Raw genomic sequence first — 23,001 nt, 5'->3', positions numbered from 1 at the left:
GTCATAGACAGGAAATGTTATGGTATTGCGGTAACGTGCGGTCAAGCCGGCCGTCATTCTCATCTCCGTGGTCAAATGGGCCGACGCTACAACTGTAGAGCACCCATATACTGACATTTATGTTAAATGCATTCAAACGGCCCCGATGGAGCTGACCATGGATGTATAAAGAGAACGGAGCTGACGGGAGAGCTAGAGACGCACCTGGAGAAGTTAGAGGAAGTATTAACGTGACTACATCAGGTTTTCAAAATAATGTGTTAACAAAGGGAACTGTTTATAAAAAATACATATATGGAAATAATATTGATTGGATTATATTCACCAGAAGTATAAAACACAACATGTCCCTTATAAATTAAAAAGAAAATACTACTAGTTTGTGAGGGAAGTGTCTTTAGTGTTAAAAAAATTAACAAAAATCTTAAACGAATCGCAATACTTGTAGAATTGCAATACTTATCGAATCAGAACCCAAGTATCTTGATAGTATTGAATCAGGAGATAGGTGAATCGTTCCAACCCTACTAACTAGAAAGACAAACTGACAGATTTATCGGTTTTCCGCTGCTCAGATGCAAATGTATGACATATAACGTATGACTGCTTCTACTATAGTCGTAAGTCATATTCCCATTTTAGCAACAACCCTCTTTTTTTTTTAACTTTGAGCAAAAAATTATAGTGTGGCTAATCAACTATGTCAGAAAATGACTCAAATAAATATGAAATATCATAGAAATGCCAAAATAAACTGGAGGGGGGATTTAATCCTGTTTATTATTGTTTCTATGCACCATGGAAATATTGGTGTAATGCTCATGATTCTGTTTAACCTAAAGCATAATGTAAGAAAAAGAAAACTCAGCTTGATGGCCCATTACTTTAGATTTGACTGTAATATGCATCGGTCAGCTGTAAAACAGTCTGAACAGATCATCATAACAAGTATTCATGAAACAAATGATTATTCCTCCAGACATGCATTACTGTTAGTACCACTTATAATTAAACACTGCATCTATTGATAGAAATACTTCAAAAGCTTTTCCGTTGCCAGTGTTTTCACAAACAGGCAGCGCGGTGGTGTGAAAAAGTGGCTTTACGAGCACATAAAAGTGGATACTGTTACAGCTCACTGGCTTGTGGTCAAAATCGCTCTCTCTTTCTTAAATGGTTAAAACAACAGTTGGGTTTTGTGGTATTCTTTAAACCATCCCTTTCTCTCCCTTGAACTCGGGTCAAAAGAAAACTGTGGTACATTATGGTCAAACTTCAGTCCATAAAAGGAGTTCAGCTCAAAGCTGTGCAATTTATGTAAATGGTTGTGGTAGAACATGATATTTTGTATTTCATTAGGGCAGTTTAGTAATGTAAACCTGCGGAGAGGTCCTTACGGACAACTAAACAACAACCGTGACCATATTATTTAGTCATACTTAAAGTGAAATCTGCAGTTAGCTAATACAGACCATATTTATCCTCAGAATTGTAATTATTGTTGGGAGAAATAGGGACGCACTGGGGAGTAATGTTGCATATCTGCACAAGTAGAGTGATTGAACTAATGTTCTATTTCAGAAACAGACTGGGGCTCATCCAGGTTTCATGTGCGTACAAACACACACACATAAACCCGTGGCCACATCCGTGCGCTTTAGCCCCATGGGCCGGGGTGAGTCTCTTTCTCTTTGTTCTAGCCGAGCGCCTGATTAGAAACATCAAGCATAATTTCCTAATTGGGCTGTCCTAACCACTTTCATCTGGAGGATACAAGGCGAGCAGGTACAGTCGTAATCTAATAACCATGAACGTGCGGCCCGCTCCGACAGACACATGTAACAGAGGATGTTCACCCTGTGACTCAGGCTTTTCCATGGAAGAATTGAGTTATCATCGCCAGCATCATCCCTCCCCCCTCCAGCACCGCGTGGCCTGCAGCAGATCCACTGGTGTGTGCGGTACCTGCTACAGGCACCTGCGTCATTGGCATGTGAAGCTGTTGTTCTGGAAGCATGTGTGGGATGTTATTGGCTTTACGTTCTGTCTGAACACACTCTTACAATATTTGTGAATGCATTGCTTATTCACTGTATGTGATGATCAGGCGTAATCATCCCAGGACTAGTCTACTCATGACAAAATGCTTTGTTGATTACCTTGATTTAAAAAAACGGCCTCAATTTTCCATAATCTTTGTGGTCTCTATGTGAGTCACGGTGAAGATTGTTTCTTTTGCGGTTGATAACCACCATGTCATTACTTACCTAATGTTATATTTAGCCTTAGGGGCTGTGTCCACCAACGCGTTTTCTTCCCAGCTGAAAACGCCCAGCTGGAAGGCGCAGCGTTCTTTCAGTTGAGACGCTTTGATTGCGTGTGGTTGCTATGATACGGAATACAAAAGGTAGAGTAGCTTACTTGCTCTGTCTCTGACTAAAGGGAAGACTGAAGCACGTAGGGAGAGAGAGGACGGACCAGACGGTTTATGTGGGTTCATGAGATTCAATTTAATTTTTAATTTCTCCTCCATTATTGTTGTTGTTCAGCCCTTGTACCGACGAACGTATATTGATAAGAAGTGAAAGCCAGTTGTTCATCCCATTGCGAAGTCAGCGCCCAGCAACAGAGATACGCTTCCGCCATTGTGGACTGAAAGCGTCTACCGGACACCGGTAAAACGTCCGCCTACAAAGTGCCGTACAAAAGTAAAACAAAATTATTTCTATTCTATTGTCATAATTTTAATGTCTCTACCGAAATGCCCTGTGTTGAACAATAAAAATATGATAAATATGCATACTATTATAACTATTTACTTACTTACTAATGTATTTATTAAACTTTTTTGCACGGCTGCTTCCCAGAGGATCAAAAAATGAGCGATGGACATAAATGGAAGTTAAATTTTGAGAGCAATCTCAATCTTTTAATGTCAAGGAGCTCCAAAGTCGATGTCCAACAGACCACAGACCATGGATGTATAAGAGGTTGTGTTCTGTGCTTTTGGTCCTGTGTGTTAGTAAATAGCCTTCAACTACATTAAATTCTGTTTATGTCATGCTACTAGCTACATAGCGTAAATACACGGCGCTCCCATTGCAAAGAATTTAAAAAATACGCTGGCCTCAGGAAAAAAACGCTTTTGGGGACGGACACGGCGTCTTACTCTTTGATAAGTCTCTTATCTTATCTAATTCAAAAAAGTCCATGGTTGTGGTAATCTGAAAGTCATTATTACTGTTATTCATTTCAAAACTTAACAGATAAGGAATGTCATAAATCATCAATATAGAAAAAACTATCCAGAAATAAAGTTTTATAAGCTGTTTAGATTAATATCACTGACAGTATTTTCTACCAGCCTCTGTGGACATCTCAAATAAATGTTACTTGGCTTCAGTATTTGTTCATGAAACTCCAAACTTTCATTTAAAAATCTCTTTGGGGACAAACAAAAATGCTCATGCAAATAAATCAGACTGCATCAAATGCTTTGATGAATGATTGTAAACAAATGCAAGTCAGATGTGGGGGAATGCATCCCGGGCGTCCGCAGAGCGCCCTAACCTCATCACCGCAGTAAAAAGATGATAGCTCCTCTAAACGGACAGCGACTTCAGATCTGTCAGTATGTACTCAAACAGTGATTGAGTCATCTCTCTTTGGGGCTGTAGCTTCATATGGCACACATGTTATACACTCACTGCGGGCCTCCTACATCTATCAAATGTGAGATCAGAGTGTGATTGTGCCTGCGAGTGCGTCTGTGTTTGTGCGTGTGTCAAGGTGTCTCTGTGTACTGAGCTGTGTAGCATACATGTGCGAAACATACGCAACGTTATGAGAAAAAGGACTATCCCGTGGGCATTAGAGGAATGCAGATGGTGTAGCATGGAGAGGAGAGAAGGTGGGGGTGTAGAGTATGTGCCTCTTTTTACCCCCCTGGTGGTGTTTATAGTTGAAGATAGAGGGAAAGGGTGGAGTTTAGAGGCCTTATCACAGGGCTACATCTCTGGGTTTTGCAGTGCCGACATCTCTTGGGACAGTCTTACGACCTGGGAAAGCCCTGGGGTCAAGGCCGAACCAATAAACCTTCACTATCTATACCTCCCTCATAGCCCTGTCCCACCAGCCTCCATCCCTCCATCACCCAGTCTCTCACAGTCATCATCCCCTGGCTCTCTAAATAAGGGCATGTTGAGTCTGTCAGCACTTAGGAGCATAGAGGAGACTTACAATTCAGGAGGGAGTAAAGAAAGTTTTCTCTGCAACTGTGTTTTTATCTGATAAAAGCAGAAATTCCTCAATTGGTTGTTTTTAGATTTGGGCTCTTTGCAGAACAAGAGATCCTCACTGATTCTGCTGCTCTTGTGTCAATCATAGGGATGTTTTCAAAATACATATGCATACAAACGTGATATATAAAGGTATAATTCAACTTTTCATAGTCAACTACTTTTGTGCTCATTATTATATATTTCTTTCACATCTGGCTCCCTACTTATATTCCAATTACCATAATCAGGGTTTCCGACAGTGTATTGCAGCAAATGCGGCAGCCCGGTGGCCCTAAGTTGACTCCCCGCCGGGCCTAAGCATCGGTGAATGATGTATTTTTAAGATGTTTTTATGCCTCCACGCCGGCGACAGCCGTGGCTGGAGACATTATGTTTTCGGGTTGTACGTTCATCTGTCCAGTCCATTCTTGAGAACGCGATATCTCAGGAACGCCTGAAGGGAATTTCCCAAAATTTGGCACAAACGTCCACTTGGACTCAACGATGAACTGATTGGATTTTGGTGCTCAAAGGTCAAGGTCACTGTGATCTTACGTCTGTCCCATTCTCGTGATATCTCAGGAACACCTTGAGTGAATTTCTTCAAATTTGGCACAAACGTCCACTTGGACTCACTACAATGATGAACTGATTGGATTTTGGTGCTCAAAAGTCAAAGCTCAAGGTCACTGTGACCTCACAAAACACGTTTTTGGCCATTACTCAAGAATTCATATCCTAATTATGACAATGCGTGCGTGTTGTTGACAGTGAACCCCGAAGTTAGCAACAACTTCAGCTCAGGTTTGTTTAAGATGGGCTGACCTTTAAGGTGGACCAGCCACTCCTCTGAGTTTTGCTGAGCCATACGATACCTCCTCATTTCACTACAAAAACCTTAATAAGGTGGCAGCTGGCTGGAGGGAGATTGCCTGAAAGTTTCCTACTTGCTGTTGGCTACACGGTCCAGACATACAGTATACTCAGTCTTGTCCGAGTCTTGTTGGAGGAACAATGGTGCACCATCCATCTCCCAGCAGTGTGGACAGTAGCACAGGAGGTGTGCGTGGGGGAGAGCTCGGGAGTGGTAGTTTTGAGGTTTGTAGTTTTGACAGTTAAATGATGGATGGAGAGAAAGATGAGAGAGCAAGAGAGGCAGATAAATGTTGTGGCCAAATAGTTCAGCTGCCACCCTGTGCTGGCATAGCAACGTGGTGGGAGTGACCCACACAGACCTACAAGCATTAAACACTCACAGACACGAGTATAGATGAACTACGTCGTAGATTACAATGAATAGACATTTAGCCTAAATATTTGGAGTGGCTGTCACCCTGGTCACTGGCTGTATGTACCTGCAGGGTTTATGTGTGTTGAGAATTTTTCTATTCTGACAGATGGAGCTTTTAGTTCCGTTTTTAAGGTGCTCTGGGTTAATAAATTCAAGCTGCGTTACGATGCTGTGCCCGCCAGTATAACCTCATCTATGCATCAACTAAACGCTTTATGTTTGAATGAGTAGGATGCTTAGTCTCCTGCGTCAGTATGGGGGCTTTAGGTTGATTCTGTGTTGTTCTGAGACTTAAAATGTAGTAAATGCAGGTCCAAATGAAAACCAGTTCCTATTGTCAGTGTGCATTACATGTCCGCCTTCTCCCATTGGTCGCAGAGAGCCAGTAAACTGCCCAAAGACCAAGGGCTCTTCCTAGAAATGCTGTTGAACCATCACAATCCTCCCAAAGTGTTTGCATTCAAAGTATTACTGGTCAGCCCCCATCAATTACATTCTTGGCAGTCGCCGACAGTGGAGCCAAATTTATTTAAGGGTGGTGCCCAGTTGAGATGCCATCGCGGGCTTTGAGGAGGGCTTTTAAAGATTTCAAGGTACAAGGGGGTGTTGTGCTTTGAACTCGCCCCTTTATCATTTCAGCTTAACATCCATTAGAACGCCGCAGACATCAATTGTGATAGATACTCTGCCCAGAAAGCCTGGGCTCTTTTTTGACATCTTAAAATGATTACCAAGGTTAAAGAGGCCCTTTAACATTAGAAGAAGGACTGGGCGGGGGGGTGTAGACGCCCTCCCAGGAAAATGGCACATGGCTTCACGTTGTGGGAGTCTGGCACATCAGTTGACGCTGCTCATGCTTTGCATTAATTTCTGTAATCAGGACTACAGAAAGGCAGCTTTTACAGGCGCAGCTGATGTCATGCCACACAACATTGCACATAAACAATGTCACTTCACACTCACTGATGTCAAATAAATACCGTAACAACGCCTCTGGTCTGTGTAGAAAAAGCTCTCAAACTTTTATAGTTCATTGAAGTAGACAACAGCAGCCATTTCTGAGTGTCTGTTAACCGTGAAAGATGACCCTGTGACCTCTTCAATGTTTAAATGCCACTTGATCCTCTTCAATTCTGTTTCTCCTCATTCTCCAAGACAACACCCAGGACAGGATGCCTGATTTATGTCTCTCTCTCCCACTCAAAGAAGTAGAAATGTTTCCACAGTTCAGTTTATATGCTGCACTTTGTATACCTCCACTTCCCACACACCTGAATCACATTTTCCTGTGTTTGAGGCTGTTTGTTCTCCTTGAATCGCCCCGGTGATGAATAAACAGTCTACCGTCCCGGCCCTCAGTGCCCTGGGTTAGACGTCCTTGCCTTCATGATTTTGTCTGCCTTTTTATTAGGGCTGAGATGATTCACCTATCTCCCGATCTGATACTATCACGATACTTGGGTGGCAATTGATGGAATTTTAATTTGAAAAATATCTAAATTAATACAGTCAAAATGTTTGATTTTCAGCATGTATGTAGTCAGAGATGTCCTGAAGTCAAATATATCAGTCATTGTCAGGAATTATTTATTAATTTTTTTTCCAGCAACCCAAAAATTAAAGAATAAAGACATTTCCCTCACAGATTAGTGGTATTTTCTTTTTAATTTATAAGGGACATGTAATGTTTTATACTTCTGGTGAATATAATCCAATCAATCTTATTTCCATATATGTATTTTGTATATACAGTTCCCTTTGTAAACACTTTATTTTGAAAAACGGTCGTAGTCACATGTGTATATTTCCGCTAACTTTGCCAAGTCCGTCTCTAGCTCTCCCGTCAGCTCCGTTCTCTTTATCCATCCATGGTCAGCTCCATCGGGGCCGTTTGAATGCATTTAACATAAATGTCAGTATATGGGTACTCTACAGTTGTAGCGTCGGCCCATTTGACCACGGAGATGAGAGTGACGGCCGGCTTGACCGCACGTTACCGCGATACGATAACGTTTCCTGTCCATGACAGAGTTAGCATGCAGCTTTAGCCGTGATGTCTAGCTCTGCTCTTCCTGCAACGTGTGAAACCCAAAGTGTTTCCATACTTCACTGTACGTGTAGTGTTTACCACGCTGGATTTGATATTGAATTGAATATATTATTGAATATAGATGAAGTTATTCTTAAAATATATTGATATTCTGATTTGGTAAAATGTATGAGAAACTAGAAAGAGAAGCAACTGAGTTTATACGTATGGAAATCAAACAAGTTTAACACTAAACTTTGTCAAAAAACACATTTTATTGGGGACCCACTCAAATGACCACCTCCAGAACTCTTCTGGTCCACTTTTTGTTTTTTAGCTGATAGCACGGCTGTAGACTCTCAGTCTTGTTAACCGCTGACTCCAGCTCTCTCTGAATGGCTTCCTCTCCCCGCTAGTGAAAAAGGGCTACATGTGTAGAAGATGCCTTTGTGTGCATGTAGATACAGGAGGTGCTCGTGGTCTGTATGAAGAGTAATGAGAAAAGAGGATTTAGTGCTTTTGAGTGGCAACTAGCCATGAACATCAGCCAAAACAAACCCACATGTAGGTCACACACTGGAACTTCTTTTGTCAGGAATCTGTGATCACTTCTTCATCAAGCCAGTGTTTTCTCTGGTGCAACTCCAGCCTCTAATTGACTAAATGGTACAATAGTAATCACTTTAGCTTTTCAGTCGTTTCAACAGATCCCTGGTGATGTTTCGCCTCATTTGAAATACTGGATGTGAACATTACTAAATCTTTATCCTCGTTCCATCTTATACAAAAAATATTCCACCCCTGCGGTTTCACCCTCTCAAGTGATTTCCCATGAAATCTATATGATGGCCAAGGAAAAGCTTTTTAATTTGTATGCAGATTATCACAAATCATGGCTCTTGCTTTTTTGCAAGTAGATTTAATTGATGATCATGTCATTATTTTCTCACACACACGGATGAAATCAGCTCAAGAAAAAAATATAACTGAAGTGATCGAAATCCAAAACAAAGAGAGACTTTTTCATTTTGCACCACAGAGGAGTCATTGTTCTGAACATCTCAGAGGTCTGAGAAGAGAAAGTATCTCGTTTAGGTCTGTCAAAGTTAACGCGATAATAACGCGGTAACGCAAATTTGTCTTAACGCCACTAGATTCTTTAACTGCATTAACACAACTTGTGATTTTAGGTTGTAGCGGAATCAGTTTTACAGCTAGAGTTAAGATACTGGCATCATTTGAAACCAGGAAACCCAATGTATCCATTGGTACCAATCATGTCATACTAGCTTCGAGTAGGAGGTTAAATAATGCTCCAAAGTCACGCTAAATTTTGGCAAGGAAAAACTGTCATGGCCATTTTCAAAGGGGTGCCTTGACCTCTGTCCTCAAGATATGTAAACGAAAATGGGTTCTATGGGTACCCACGAGTCTCCCCTTTACAGACATGCCCACTTTATGATAATCACATGCAGTTTGGGGCAAGTCATAGTCAAGTCAGCACACTGACACACTGACAGCTGTTGTTGTCTGTTGAGTTTGCCATGTTTGAGCATATTTCTTATGTTAAATGCAGTACCTGTGAGGGTTTCTGGACATTATCTGTCATTGTTTTGTGTTGTTAATTGATTTCCAATAACAAATATAAACATACATTTACATAAAGCAGCATATTTGCCCACTCCCATGTTGATAAAAGTATTAAATACTTGACAAATCTCCCTTTAAGGTACATTTTGAACAGATAAAAAATGTGATTAATTTGCGATTAATCACTATTAGCTATGGACAATCATAATTTTTCTACTGATAGATCAACAGAAGTCGACTCACTTAAGAGGTCATCCACATCTTCATGTCCATAAATCTTAACTGAAGGCTGCGTCTCTCAGAAGCTCAGCGATGTCAGGACATTTAACCCCTGTTAAAGCAAGATTAAAGCATAAAACCAGCCCCTCTCCCATTGTGTTTATTAACCAAACAAACCACAGACTTAAGTCAGCCTTGCTCTGCTCTCAGATACACGGCCAAATTAATGATTCAATAACACTGCAGTAGATAATGGGCTTGCCCACGCTTTGAAAGACTTGTAAATATTTTGTTTGAGATGGAATCGCCTTCGACACTTTCTGTGGGAACACAAACTCAAAGGGATGAATTTGGTTCTCCTAAATGCTCCCCCTATTGCAGCGCTATCCCAGCTAAAGGAATGTGATTCTGTTTAATTAGGGACCACGAGTGGGCTCATGGGAAGCCCCCCGTTTTTAATTACTGGTCCCCATGGCTCCCTGGGCTGTCTCTAGCTGGTTGGGGGTCAATGCTGCAAGGCCCAAGTCATAGTGCCATGCTGCCAGAGGTTACCAGGGCCAGCTGGTTCTCAGACAGAGTGTGTGTGCATGTATGTGTTTGAGTGCCAAGTCCAATATTCTCCTTACCCTGTCAAGTCTTTTCAGTGGATGGCATGCTACAGGCCTGCTCAAAAGACATTTTCATAATATTTGTAAACCTTAATGGCTTCAAATATTTGAACAAGCAGACATGAAAGGTCCTGAATCAGTGGAGGAGCTGTATAGCTGTGTGAGGCCCTGCAAGATTAGTTAAATGAGCGATTCCACATGAATTTTCCAAAATATTTTTGAATGTATTTTTCTAATATGGTCCAACTCTCGTATGTTTATGCCACCGCCCAAGTAAACACCAGAAACTATTTGGCCATGTCACAGATTAGAAGTCATTCAACTAACTTTGATCTAATTGAAGAGAGAGGCTTTGGTTTAGTGCGGTCTGTAATCCAAGAGTTATATGTACATGAATGGCTTATTTTTACAAGAACAGATACAACCACAAACACATATGGCAAAGAACTGGCCATCGTGCAAGAAAACATTTCATTTCTCTGACCTGTGGGGTCCAGTAGTTACTTATAATGATGTTGAAGTGGGAAAATAAAACCAGATTGACCATTTCACAACATGAATTGCAGTCAAAAGCATATTCTAACTATTTCTAAAAGTACTGCAGCTCCTTAACTGTTAGAAGGCAGACTTGTGACACAGAAAGACACAGGTTAAAACTACGGCAGTCAATCGATTAAAATAGTTAATCACGATTGTTTCAGTTTGTTTGGAGAGAAAAACCTGAGGGGATGCACCATATTTTTTCCCTGATAATGCGACACTGTGAACAACAAATCTGTGTTGAAATCGTCAGGAGGAGAGTTAGTAATATTACCTGTAAGAAGCCAGTGGGCAGCCCAGTCCTGCTTGGCTAAATAACGGAGCTACTAACGTTAATGGAGGTTCCAATGAGTTACATTATGAGGCATTCATGCTCTACTCCTAAAAATGACAATTTGGCAAAGGTTCTAAATGAAAAAAGTTAATTTCAGACCCTAACAAGCAACCTCTTTCACATTTGATCCATTGTTAATATGAACATATTGATCAGAGCAGCTTTAATGATAAGAAGGGTGTGAAGAAACCCTTTGAATTTGTTCATCATCCTTTCAGACGCAGGACTTGGTGCGTTTGAGGCCAATTAAATACAACTTAGCATGAGTGACACCCGTAGCAGTAGGTTGGTGGGAACAGATGATCAGAGGTCAAAGGGTCTCACTGTTCATACATATTGACGATGCAGCTATTTGACCTGGCAATCCACCCATCAATCACCTCCTTACCGGCGAACACGCACTCCGTCAAAGGCGTTTAATGACATGGTGACACTTAATGAACCTTCTCAAAGTAAAGTTCACATGCACTCACAATGGAAGCTTGACTGATAGCAATGTAATGAGGTACAAGTTGAGCTTCCAGTTCTGTTGTTTCTCCGTCATGTCCGACTACGTGGCGTCTCAAACTAAAACCCCCAATATTGAAAGCCTACACTGTTGATTTCTCGCCTCAAAACTTTTCAGAAGTTAATTTAGTGATGAAATAACAACAACAAATTTAAAAAAACGTGCTGTTTTTGACTGCTGTTGTCGTGACCATAGCTGTACTGTTCCTGCGCTTTGCATTGTGGGATACAGTAGGCGAGATAGACTGGTCCGATGCATACTGGAGATTTTTTCCAAATCAGTACGACATCCGGGTATTTTTGGCATACTGGAGATTTAGCTTTTGGTTGAATACTGTATAATACAAGCTAAATTTTGGCCAAGTCAGTATATACTACTAGTATAGTATGCGGCTTTGAATACAGCCTGGGAGAATCGCTGATCCTGCTTTTGATTTCGATGGTCGAAATCAGAATCTAATTTCAATCGATTTCCGATTTAGAATCAAAATCTTGACACCCCTATTCATTTCAAGCAACAAACTTAACACATTAAATTTCAATAATTCCTGAAAATGTAAACTTTTATTCCCCAGCAGTGTATAATCTGTGTATTGCTCCATAGAATTAGAGCTGAAATAAGCCCTTAAAGTCTCTGCGTTGCAAACAGAAACATTATCTTCCCACAGGCAGACAGGAAAAACAAAGGGGGTATAAGAGAAATGAGCGAAAGGATAAAGGTGAAAAGCTGACTACATCCTATGTTTCTGTAGGATTTCCTCCCTAGACACACACACACACACACACACACACACACACACACACACAAACACACACACATACAGGACAACCGGTTCCAAAGGAACCATTGACCCTCTGCGTGAAAGCCTCCAATAACAAAACGAGACATCAATAAGCTGAAAAACGATACTTAGCAAGCGGAAATCACCTCGGCGCATGGAATAGCCCCAGAATGGCTGTTTGGAACATAATTGCCATAATAGTGTGAAGGAGGGGATGTGCTTCTGTATTGTGTTGGCCAACAATAGCTGACTGTAAACTCACAGCCACACCACCCTATGGATTTAGCAGCTCTTCATAGGCCGAGCTATTGTCCCGGTCCCGAAAGCAGCGCTTTGTGGCTGAGGGCCAATGTGTGTCAGGTAACAGGTGGTGAAGATCAGTGGAGATATGAGAAACAGAAAGAGAAGGATAGAGAATGAAAGAGAGAGTGAGGAGGACACAGAGGTGTTTCTTTACTGGCTTTTGTCTTTCTTTTTAAAAAATATTTTGATTGCTCTGCAACTTGGGCGGAGCAGGGTTTAATATGTTCCACTGGCTCACAAAGGGGCTGTCACAGTGGTATGATACCTCCATACACTGGGCTGCAATGGACCATTCAAGAGCTCTGGAAACAATCCCACAATACCCAGAAACAACAGCACACCAACAGGCTCAGCACAAAAACCACAACAACCTCCTCTCTTCCTCCACTTCAGCTGCTTCGAAATAAACTGGGACACCCTACGACATATGTGTTAAATTCACACTGCTCTGCTAAATTAAAGCTGCATTCATTTAGTTATATTAACAATAGATGAAAGGACTGTGTGTGATTTGAAAGGTGTCGTTGTTAGTGACGAACCCGCAGAGAATTATCGCCAGATTTGAAGCGGTGCTTTATAGCCACTTTAAGTTTATTATTTTGTTTTTCAGCCTGCAAACTCCGCTTTCATCAACCTCTTTTCCAGACACAGATGGCAGCGAACAACTGTGCACAATTGAAAATGCATCATTGCAATTATTTACGGGGACAGTGGTGAAAAAAGTTAGTCTGGAGCGTTGTTGTCAATTATAGTTCTTAGAAAGAAAATCATTGGCAGGTCAGACCTTTAAAAAATCGTAAATCGGAATCGGCAAAGAACATTGCAATCGGTGCATCTTTAATAATGACTGGTCTGGCATTCATCTGGTGGCCAGAAACCAACTCCAAGTGAATGTTAATGTTGCTTCACATCTTCTGGATGAGTGAATATGCAATTGTTTGCTACAGGGTTGGAAATGAACTTTTTTGTGCACCAGCCACTCCATAGATTACCATTGTTTTTTTGGCTGGTGAGTGAAGCAAATCCAGCAGCCACTTGCATATTTTACCAGCATTTGGTTGGTGGCTGGTGCTAATTTCCAACCCTGGTTTGCTAACATATTTGCCATAGCAACTTTATAAGGTGATGATATGTTGGACATTGTATTGTTGCCCCAAAGTGGCCAAAAAAATTGCATAATCCAGCTTCAAAGCAGTCAAAGATTTTGCTATATTATCAAATTACTGGTTTAAGATGAAATCCATAACTTTCAACAAGTAGTTGGTGAGAAGTACCTGTAATTATTGAATTATTTGATTGATTAATCATCCAGAGTCATGCATTGTTGTAAGTAAAAATCTATCTAGCATCATATGACGCGTGTCAAGTGCTGCCCCTACCACCAATAGGACCGGCGTGCTGCAGAGTATTTTTACACTGCATTAGCTTTAAGTCATGTGTGACACCCAGGTCTACTTAAACTTGTTTCCTGACTGCCCATTGTTCCAACAGCCCATCCGTTCCGAAAATACACACTCTCCGTGCAACAAACAGAAACACATTACATGAATTATTATGCATTATTATCATCGGACCTTCCCGTCTCTTTGCTTTGAATGCCTTCTCGGCTGGTTAGGTTTATGCATGAGGAGTGAGATAGTTAAGTTTAGGAGTAAGAATATCAAGGTAAGTCAACCAGAAGCAGAGTAAGGCGGGCCTTAACGCCTCACAGACATCAAGAGCAACCGTGGTACATGTGCCAGTCTAACAACATTTGATGTCAAAAAATATATTTCAACAAAACTTGCAAATTCAGCTAAGAATGAACTCAAACTTCAGAAGTCTGCACACAAGCAGCGTGGAGCCAATAGCAACCTCTAAGGACCTTTCCCCGAAACACCTGGCCCCAAACAGACCTCTCACCCAGGGACAGAAGAGAGCCTGGTCTGGTCCAGTGTGGTCTTGTGTGGCTTGGACTGGACTGGACTGGAAAGAAGAAGGTGCAGGTAACACGGAAAATGGATCCTGTCTGCAGAACAATGATGTGCAAAACATTCATGGATCTGCCCATTCAGATCACACCCTATCAATCAGCCTTGAATACTTGATCAGCATCCAGGAGGGTACGTCCAGCGGGATGCCCTGGAGGATATGAGGTCATCGGAACAGATCGTGTGGAGTAAATGAAGTTAACCATGCCGATCCAACTCTTTCGCCCCTGCATTTGACCTGTTATTCCTTTCAACTGGAACTGAATTTTTACAGTTCGAGATGACTTCATTGATATACATCCTGGTTGTCTTTGAACGCCCACGCCACAGCGGGCGCACCCTGCCAGAGGACTCGTACTCAAACAAAGCTCCTACACATATGTCCACTTTAAGACGCTCTAAGGTCTGGTGAGCACGCTCCCATCATGCTTTCCAGCTTCCAGACAAGAAGCTCAGCGACTGGGGAAAAAAGATATAATGCTCTTTGTTTTTATATTGCTCAGTATACAGCGGAGAGCATCAGGGAAGTTGATTTAGAAAGAGAAAAAGCTCATGAGCCAACATTTTACATCACACAAAAACAGGTTGTACCTTAGCCTGCTGATCCTCCAGCACACTCCAAAGTGAGGGAATTTAGAGGAAGGGTAAAAAAGAGCTTGTGTCTCTGTGCCAAGCATTACATCTTGCCTTAGTCACCAACTCCTGAGCCTTCACTCTTGGCCACATTTGGCCACATGGCCCAAAAGGAGGACGGACACTTAAACAGATGATTTTTGTTTTTAACACAACCGCAGAAACTGGAATGGGGAAGAAAAGCTCCTTTCAAATGGCAGGAGGATGTCAGATTCCAGATCAAAAACTGCTGAAAGAACACATACACAAGAATTTCCTGTTTGTTTCATCATTTATTTGTGTGTTTGTTTTCCAAGTCAGCATCAACAGTATTCTTTCTCTATCATTGGACTTTGATGCTTTTGCCATTTTTTTCTTTTTTTCTTCTCGATATGCATTATGATCTGGCGATGAGCAGGGCTGAATTACAATGGTAATGAAAACATTTTGGAGACGGAAATGTTTTTCTTTAATTTGAACTGGCAGTGAAAGTTGGTTTATGTTGTCTCACTGAAAGGAAAATGTTAAACAGAAATGTCCTGGATTTAATGACACGGTCCACTCATCCTTTGTGTGAGGGCTTTGGTTTAGGACCCAGAAGCAGACACAGACACAGCTGGATGGTGGTTGAAAGTCAGGTGGATTTATTATAATTAAAGGTGGTGAGGGCGCTGGAGAAGGCAGGGGACAGGCAGGCTGTTGAGCAGGGTGGAGCAGCTGGAGGAATGAGCTGCGGCGGCGTGAGGATGGCTCGATGGGAGGCTGGCACTGGAATCCAGAAGACAGGAGAACACAAGGTTAGATATCAGAAGCACTAGGAAACATAAGAATAACTCTGGTAAGTAGAATACAGAGCGGCCGAGAAAATACCAACTGGTAGGCAGAACAATCTGGCGAGGACTGGCAGGAAAGCTGGTGTTCTTGTACTGTGGGTTGATTAGGTGATTGTTGACAGGTGCAGAGTGCAGAGTGGAGAGTGAGACCAGGTGCCTGATGAGGAAGCCGCGCCCCTGCCACACCCACAGGCAGGGGAGGGGGAGACCCAGGGAAAGCAGAACACTGAAAAACTCCTGGAGTCAAGGCCAGAGACGTGACAGGACCCCCCCCCTCAACGGGCGCCTCCGGGCGCCCCAGGCTTGTCTGGATGCTCCCGATAAAAGTCCCGAATGAGGGAGGCATCCAGAAAGAAGCTGCGCGGGACCCATGAGCGTTCCTCTGGGCCATAACCCTCCCAGTCAACCAAGAACCGGAACCCCCGACCTCGGCGACGGACGTCCAGAATCCGCCGAACAGTGAAGGCAGGGTGATTGTCGATGATCCGGGGGGGTAGAGGGGGTTCGGCTGGAGGGCACAAGGGGCTGGAAGACACAGGCTTAAGCAGCGAAACATGGAACGTGGGGTGGACTCTCAGAGATGAAGGCAACTTTAACTTGATAGCAGTGGGATTAATGATCTTGTCAACTTCAAAAGGTCCAATGTATCGGGGAGCCAATTTATGGGACTCCACCTGAAGGGGCAAGTCACGGGAGGAAAGCCATACCTTTTGACCGGGTTTGTAAGTGGGTGCAGGGGATCGATGGCGGTCAGCAAGGCATTGATTCCGGACAGCTGAACGGAGAAGGGCAGACCGGACCTCTCTCCAAATCCGCCGACACCTTTGGATGTTGGCTTGGACCGATGGCACCGCCACAGCCTCCTCCTGGACTGAGAAGAGGGGAGGTTGATAGCCTAGAGAGGCCATGAAGGGGGACATACCTGTGGCGGCGCTGGTGAGTGAGTTATGGGCATACTCAACCCAGGGTAACTGTCTACTCCAGGAGGACGGGTGGTGAGCAGTGACACAACGCAGGGCTGCCCCGAGATCTTGGTTTGCCCGCTCCGTCTGCCCATTCGTTTGAGGGTGGTACCCAGAGGAGAGACTAGCTGTGGCACCCAGAGCCTGGCAAAAAGCCTTCCAGACCTGGGAGGAGAACTGTGGTCCCCGGTCAGAGACGATGTCCTGGGGGATGCCATGAAGACGAAACACATGGAGGACCAGGAGGTCCGCAGTCTCCGTGGCTGAAGGTAATTTAGGGAGAGGGACAAAATGCACAGCCTTGGAAAAACGGTCTACCACAGTCAATATGATTGTGTTACCTTCTGACGGGGGTAAACCGGTGACAAAGTCCACAGCTATGTGGGACCAGGGTCGGCTGGGGACGGGCAGAGGCCGCAGGAGACCAGCTGGGGGTTGATGGGAGGCCTTGCTGCGGGCACAGACGGAGCAGGCGGACACAAAGGCACGGGTGTCGCGGGTCATGGATGGCCACCAGAACCGGCGTTTGATGAAGGAGAGGGTGCGGTGGAAGCCAGGATGGCAGGTGAGCTTAGATGAATGGCCCCATTGTAGAACTTGAGATCTGGCTGAATCAGGCACAAACAGACAGTTAGGAGGGCCATTACCTGGGTCTGGATGAGAGCGCTGTGCCTCCCGTATGCAGGTCTCAATCTCCCATGTAGCTGCGGCCACCACACAGGAATGAGGTAGAATGGTTTCTGGCTCAGAGCAGGATTTCTCTGGGACAGACTGGCGGGAGAGGGCATCAGGTTTGGTGTTGCGTGAGCCAGGACGGTAAGTGAGAATGAAGTTAAACCTTCCCAGGAACAGAGCCCACCGGGCCTGGCGGGAATTTAGCCGTTTAGCAGAGCGGAGGTAAGAGAGGTTTTTGTGGTCTGTCCAAACTACAAATGGCTGCTCAGCCCCTTCCAGCATGTGCCTCCATTCCTCAAGTGCCAGAACCACCGCCAACAGCTCACGGTTTCCCACATCGTAGTTGCGCTCCGCCGGAGAAAGGCGCCGGGAGAAGAAGGCACAGGGGTGCAGCTTGTGATCCTTAGGAGACCGCTGAGAGAGGACGGCCCCCACACCTGAATCAGAGGCATCCACCTCCACGACAAACTGCAAAGAGGGATCAGAGTGAGTTAGAATTGGAGCACTAGTGAATAACTGTTTCAGAGTGTCAAATGCTATGTCAACCTCCCGCGTCCAAGTAAAGGGGATGGCTGGGGAGGTGAGTTGTGTGAGAGGGGCCGCCACTCTACTGTAGTCTCGAATGAACCGTCTGTAGAAGTTGGCGAATCCTAAGAACCGCTGCAACTGTTTCCGTGTAGTGGGTTTGGGCCACTCAGCCACCGCCTGAACCTTTGCTGGGTCCGTCTTCACCTGCCCCTGCTCGATGATGAAGCCCAGAAAACTCACAGAAGTCACGTGGAAGTCACACTTTTCAGCTTTTACAAACAGTTTGTTCTCCAGAAGACGACGGAGCACTAACTTCACATGTTGAACATGTTCTTCCATGTTCCGGGAGAAGATGAGTATATCATCAAGATAAACAAAAATGAAGTGGTTCAGCATGTCACGGAGGATGTCATTAACCAAGGCCTGGAAAACTGCAGGGGCGTTGGTGAGGCCAAAGGGCATGACTTGATACTCAAAATGGCCCAGGGGAGTGTTAAATGCAGTTTTCCACTCATCTCCTTCTCTGACTCGGATCAGATGGTAGGCATTCCGGAGGTCCAGCTTTGAAAAAACAGTGGCCTTGTGCAGGGGCTCGAAAGAGGGGTCGATGAGGGGTAGTGGATACTTGTTTTTAACAGTTATGTCGTTGAGGCCACGGAAATCAATACAGGGGCATAGAGTGTGATCTTTCTTTGCAACAAAGAAGAAGCCGGCACCAACAGGAGAAGAGGAGGGTCGAATAAAGCCAGCAACTAGTGAGTCATTGATGTACTTCTCCATAGCCTCCCTTTCGGGACGGGAGAGTTTATAGAGACGGCTCGAGGGAAGGGGGGCACCCTGGTGCAGGTCTATAGCACAATCATAGGGCCTATGTGGGGGCAAGGTTTGGGCCCGCTGCTTACTAAACACCTCACCTAAGCCATGGTACACAGGAGGGACTAAAGAGAGGTCAGGGGGCTCAAAAGTAGGAGCAGCAGTTAAATGAGCGGGAGCTAGGGCTGACTGGAGACAGTGGGAGTGGCAAAAGGTGCTCCAACTAGCAATAGATGCAGTGGACCAATCAATATGGGGGTTATGGAGTTTAAGCCAGGGCTGACCTAGGACCACAGGAGCATGAGGTGAGGGAATAACTAGCAGTTTTATAGATTCGTGATGATTACCTGACAGGATGAGACTCAGGGGAACAGTGTGATGAGTAATGCGGGCCAGGAGCCTTCCATCCAGCGCATTGACATCCTTAGGAGCAGGAAGGGCTTCAACAGGGATCCCAGCTTGGGTAACGAGGGTGGAGTCAATGAAATTATCATCAGCCCCAGAATCAACCAGAGCAAGAAGGGGGATAGAGTCACCCTGGCACACAAGGGATGCATTAAATTGCATTCGGGGGTGAGGGGCTGATGGAGAGGTGGAGGTGTGGCTCATCAGGGCCTCTCCAGTTCCGGATGAGCCTAATCTTTTGGCCGGTGAGGACAAGAAGCGAGGAAGTGGCCAGCCGTGCCACAATAGATACACACACCAGCCTTGACTCGCCGTTGGCGCTCTGAGGGTGAGAGGCGAGCTCGTCTCAACTGCATGGGCTCCTCCATTGAGGGTGATGCTGAGGAACTGAGGGGCTGGCTGGTGAAGAACTGGCTGTCAGGGATCACCCGGGGGGCAGGTTTGGACTGGAAAGGAGAAGTGGGGGCATGCGGGCGGCTGACTCTCTCCCTACGGCGTTCACGAAGACGGTTGTCTAAGCGTATGGACAGGGAAATGAGGGAGTCTAAACTATCAGTCTCATCCCTTGCAGCCAACTCATCCTTAATATTCTCAGCTAACCCATGAACAAACACTCCTTGTAAAGACACTTCATCCCACCCACTCTCTGCTGCCAGGATCCTAAACTCAACTGCATACTCTGCAACTGATCCAGAGCCCTGACGGAGGGAGAGGAGACGGTTAGCAGCCTCTTTACCCTGAACAGGATGATCAAAAACTTTTCGCAATTCAGCTACAAATACCGGGTAAGAATTACAAATAGGAGACTGCCTCTCCCACAAAGCTGTAGCCCACTGAGAAGCTTTGCCAGTAAGTAAACCCAACATAAATGCTATGCGTGACTTATCTGAAACGTAGGTGGTAGGTTGCTGCTGGAACACGAGAGAACACTGGAGAAGGAACCGCCCACAAGCCCCCAAATCCCCAGAGTAGCGTTCTGGAGTCGGAATGAAAGGCTCCCGAGCTAGTGGGGCTGGGGTGGCATGCCCTGGTGGAGGCGTTGGGAGCGCTGGTGGGGGGTCAGCTGGTGAAGCTGCTGTGGCAGATGAAGCTGTGAGATGGGCGTTGACCTGGTCCATTTGGCTGCCGAGTTGGATGACATTGGAGGAAAGAGCTCGCAGATTCTCCACCAATTCACGGAGGATCTTGTCATGTTGTCCAACCAGCGAACCCTGGGAGGCTAAAGCATGGCGGAGTGACTCTGTGTCTGCTGGGTCCATGGTGGCCAGATTGTTCTGTGAGGGCTTTGGTTTAGGACCCAGAAGCAGACACAGACACAGCTGGATGGTGGTTGAAAGTCAGGTGGATTTATTATAATTAAAGGTGGTGAGGGCGCTGGAGAAGGCAGGGGACAGGCAGGCTGTTGAGCAGGGTGGAGCAGCTGAAGGAATGAGCTGCGGCGGCGTGAGGATGGCTCGATGGGAGGCTGGCACTGGAATCCAGAAGACAGGAGAACACAAGGTTAGATATCAGAAGCACTAGGAAACATAAGAATAACTCTGGTAAGTAGAATACAGAGCGGCCGAGAAAATACCAACTGGTAGGCAGAACAATCTGGCGAGGACTGGCAGGAAAGCTGGTGTTCTTGTACTGTGGGTTGATTAGGTGATTGTTGACAGGTGCAGAGTGCAGAGTGGAGAGTGAGACCAGGTGCCTGATGAGGAAGCCGCGCCCCTGCCACACCCACAGGCAGGGGAGGGGGAGACCCAGGGAAAGCAGAACACTGAAAAACTCCTGGAGTCAAGGCCAGAGACGTGACACTTTGGTCTTCATGGACATGTTGAAGAAGTCTTACGAATCAGAAACATCAAAGACAATATTTTTCATCGCTTTTTATATGGTGCACCATACCTTTATTTCATTATATTGCACTTATTTAAAGCTATATTAAACCATATTTGACCACTAGGAGGCAGATAATGCCTTTATACTGTTAAATGAGTTAGCATTTTAGCATTTCCGGTTCCCTCGTTTGGAAGTCAATGGTTTTTTGAATGGGTTTTTAATTTAGATGCTTGAAATAAGGTCTGTGGTTAACACAAGCTGAAGAGATTTTAATGTTTTGTGTTACGACATAAAATATGTCAGTAAATACCCCACTTGTGAATTTTGAAGCCTTAATGCGTCTTAAAAAAGGCGGTTGCTAACAAGTGGTTAAATGAGACTACTAAACGTCATCACGCCGACTCGTCCGCCTTTACAGCCTCGTTGTGTGTATTCGCGCTCATGCGACCGTGGTGTAGTTCGTCTATAGCGTTATAACGTTAGCTTTTTACTTCTGGCTGAATGCATTCACACTTCAAAAATCAGAAAAGTGGTGTTCATTCGTGAAGATTATCTTTCTGAACAAAACCTGTATCATAAACATTTGTTTGCCATGCAGCTTATTTTCTGCACTAATAATCCAAACCCCAATGATAAATCCCATTGGCTTTTTGTGGAGGGAACCAGGGCGATGCTAACGTCCTGGTTGGCCTACAACAATACGTCATCCCTGGAGCCTGGATCATCCTCTATTGGCTCAAGTTCTTATTGCTAGGGTGTTTGCAATAAATTACTTACATACTCAGACACAGAGCAACATGGGCATCCCGCCTTTCCTACCACCATCATTTATTTCCTTTGGCACGTTGCCTATAGTTATATATTTGGAAGTCGGAGAGGACCATTCAATGCTTGGCAAAAAATGCCAATAAAATGAAAGTGGCTGCAAACTGTAAAAAGCTGCAGAGTGGAGCTTTCATTCCCAGTGGGAGTGGCAAGAAAATCAATTCAAACTTGAGGGACTAATTTAATAAAGAAATATTGATTTTAAACCATACACACAAACTATTAAAACGTCTAGAAATGATGAATGTTGATAAAATGCAGATATGCTGTATGATGCAGATAGAGCTCTTGCGGTTGAGAAATCACTGCAGGCTGTTCATCACATGTGTTTTGCAGAGTCCCTCATTGGCTTTGTAGAAGCAACAAAGCAAAATTGCTCTTGACATAGATAGGGCCCACTTTGGAGTGCGTTCAAAACACGCTATATCTAACAAATATGTTTGCTTGCAGTATGTGAGTGAGTGGTATGGGAACAATTGCTCTGAGAAAAAACAAGCAATGTGTTTACTGTCATGTGAGGCCAGCTACATTGAGATAACAAAATGCTCTAAATTACTGTAACTGCAGCATGTACGGTTTTAGCTTTTTTGGAGCAAATGACAACCCAAAGTAATATGATAATAGCAGGGCACATGTGCTGTTTAAGTACTGTAGCTGCAAGCAAGGATAACTGTTTAGACACAGTATGACCGCTTCAAGTAAAACATATATAGAGTTTCTTTAAAGGGTTCTGTGTATGAAAGAGTATCCTTGAGCTCCTTTATATGCGCAGGCACAAAGAAAAGCCATCACTTCGACAAAATGTGTCATGAAACGGAAGGTCCCACCCATGCTTTACCTGAGCTACATTCAAAGAAAGTGTGCAGCACAGGATATCATTACTATTAAAGGGGAAACAAGGCTTAACCAGTGCCAACAGCCTGCTATTAAAAATGTGAATACCTCATTGTGCTGGTGGTCTGAAGCTGAATCTTAAAATAACAGGGTCTTACATGGTTCTCACTCCCCGAGGCAGCGAGTTGTAGCCACACTTGTCTTTCAAAGATTTTCACTTTCCTTGTAATCGACGCC

Source organism: Sebastes fasciatus, chromosome 20 (assembly GCF_043250625.1).
Source record: "Sebastes fasciatus isolate fSebFas1 chromosome 20, fSebFas1.pri, whole genome shotgun sequence".
Classification (NCBI taxonomy): domain Eukaryota; kingdom Metazoa; phylum Chordata; class Actinopteri; order Perciformes; family Sebastidae; genus Sebastes; species Sebastes fasciatus.
The sequence above is the reverse complement of the archived record's forward strand: the minus strand, read 5'-3'. Positions refer to the sequence as shown.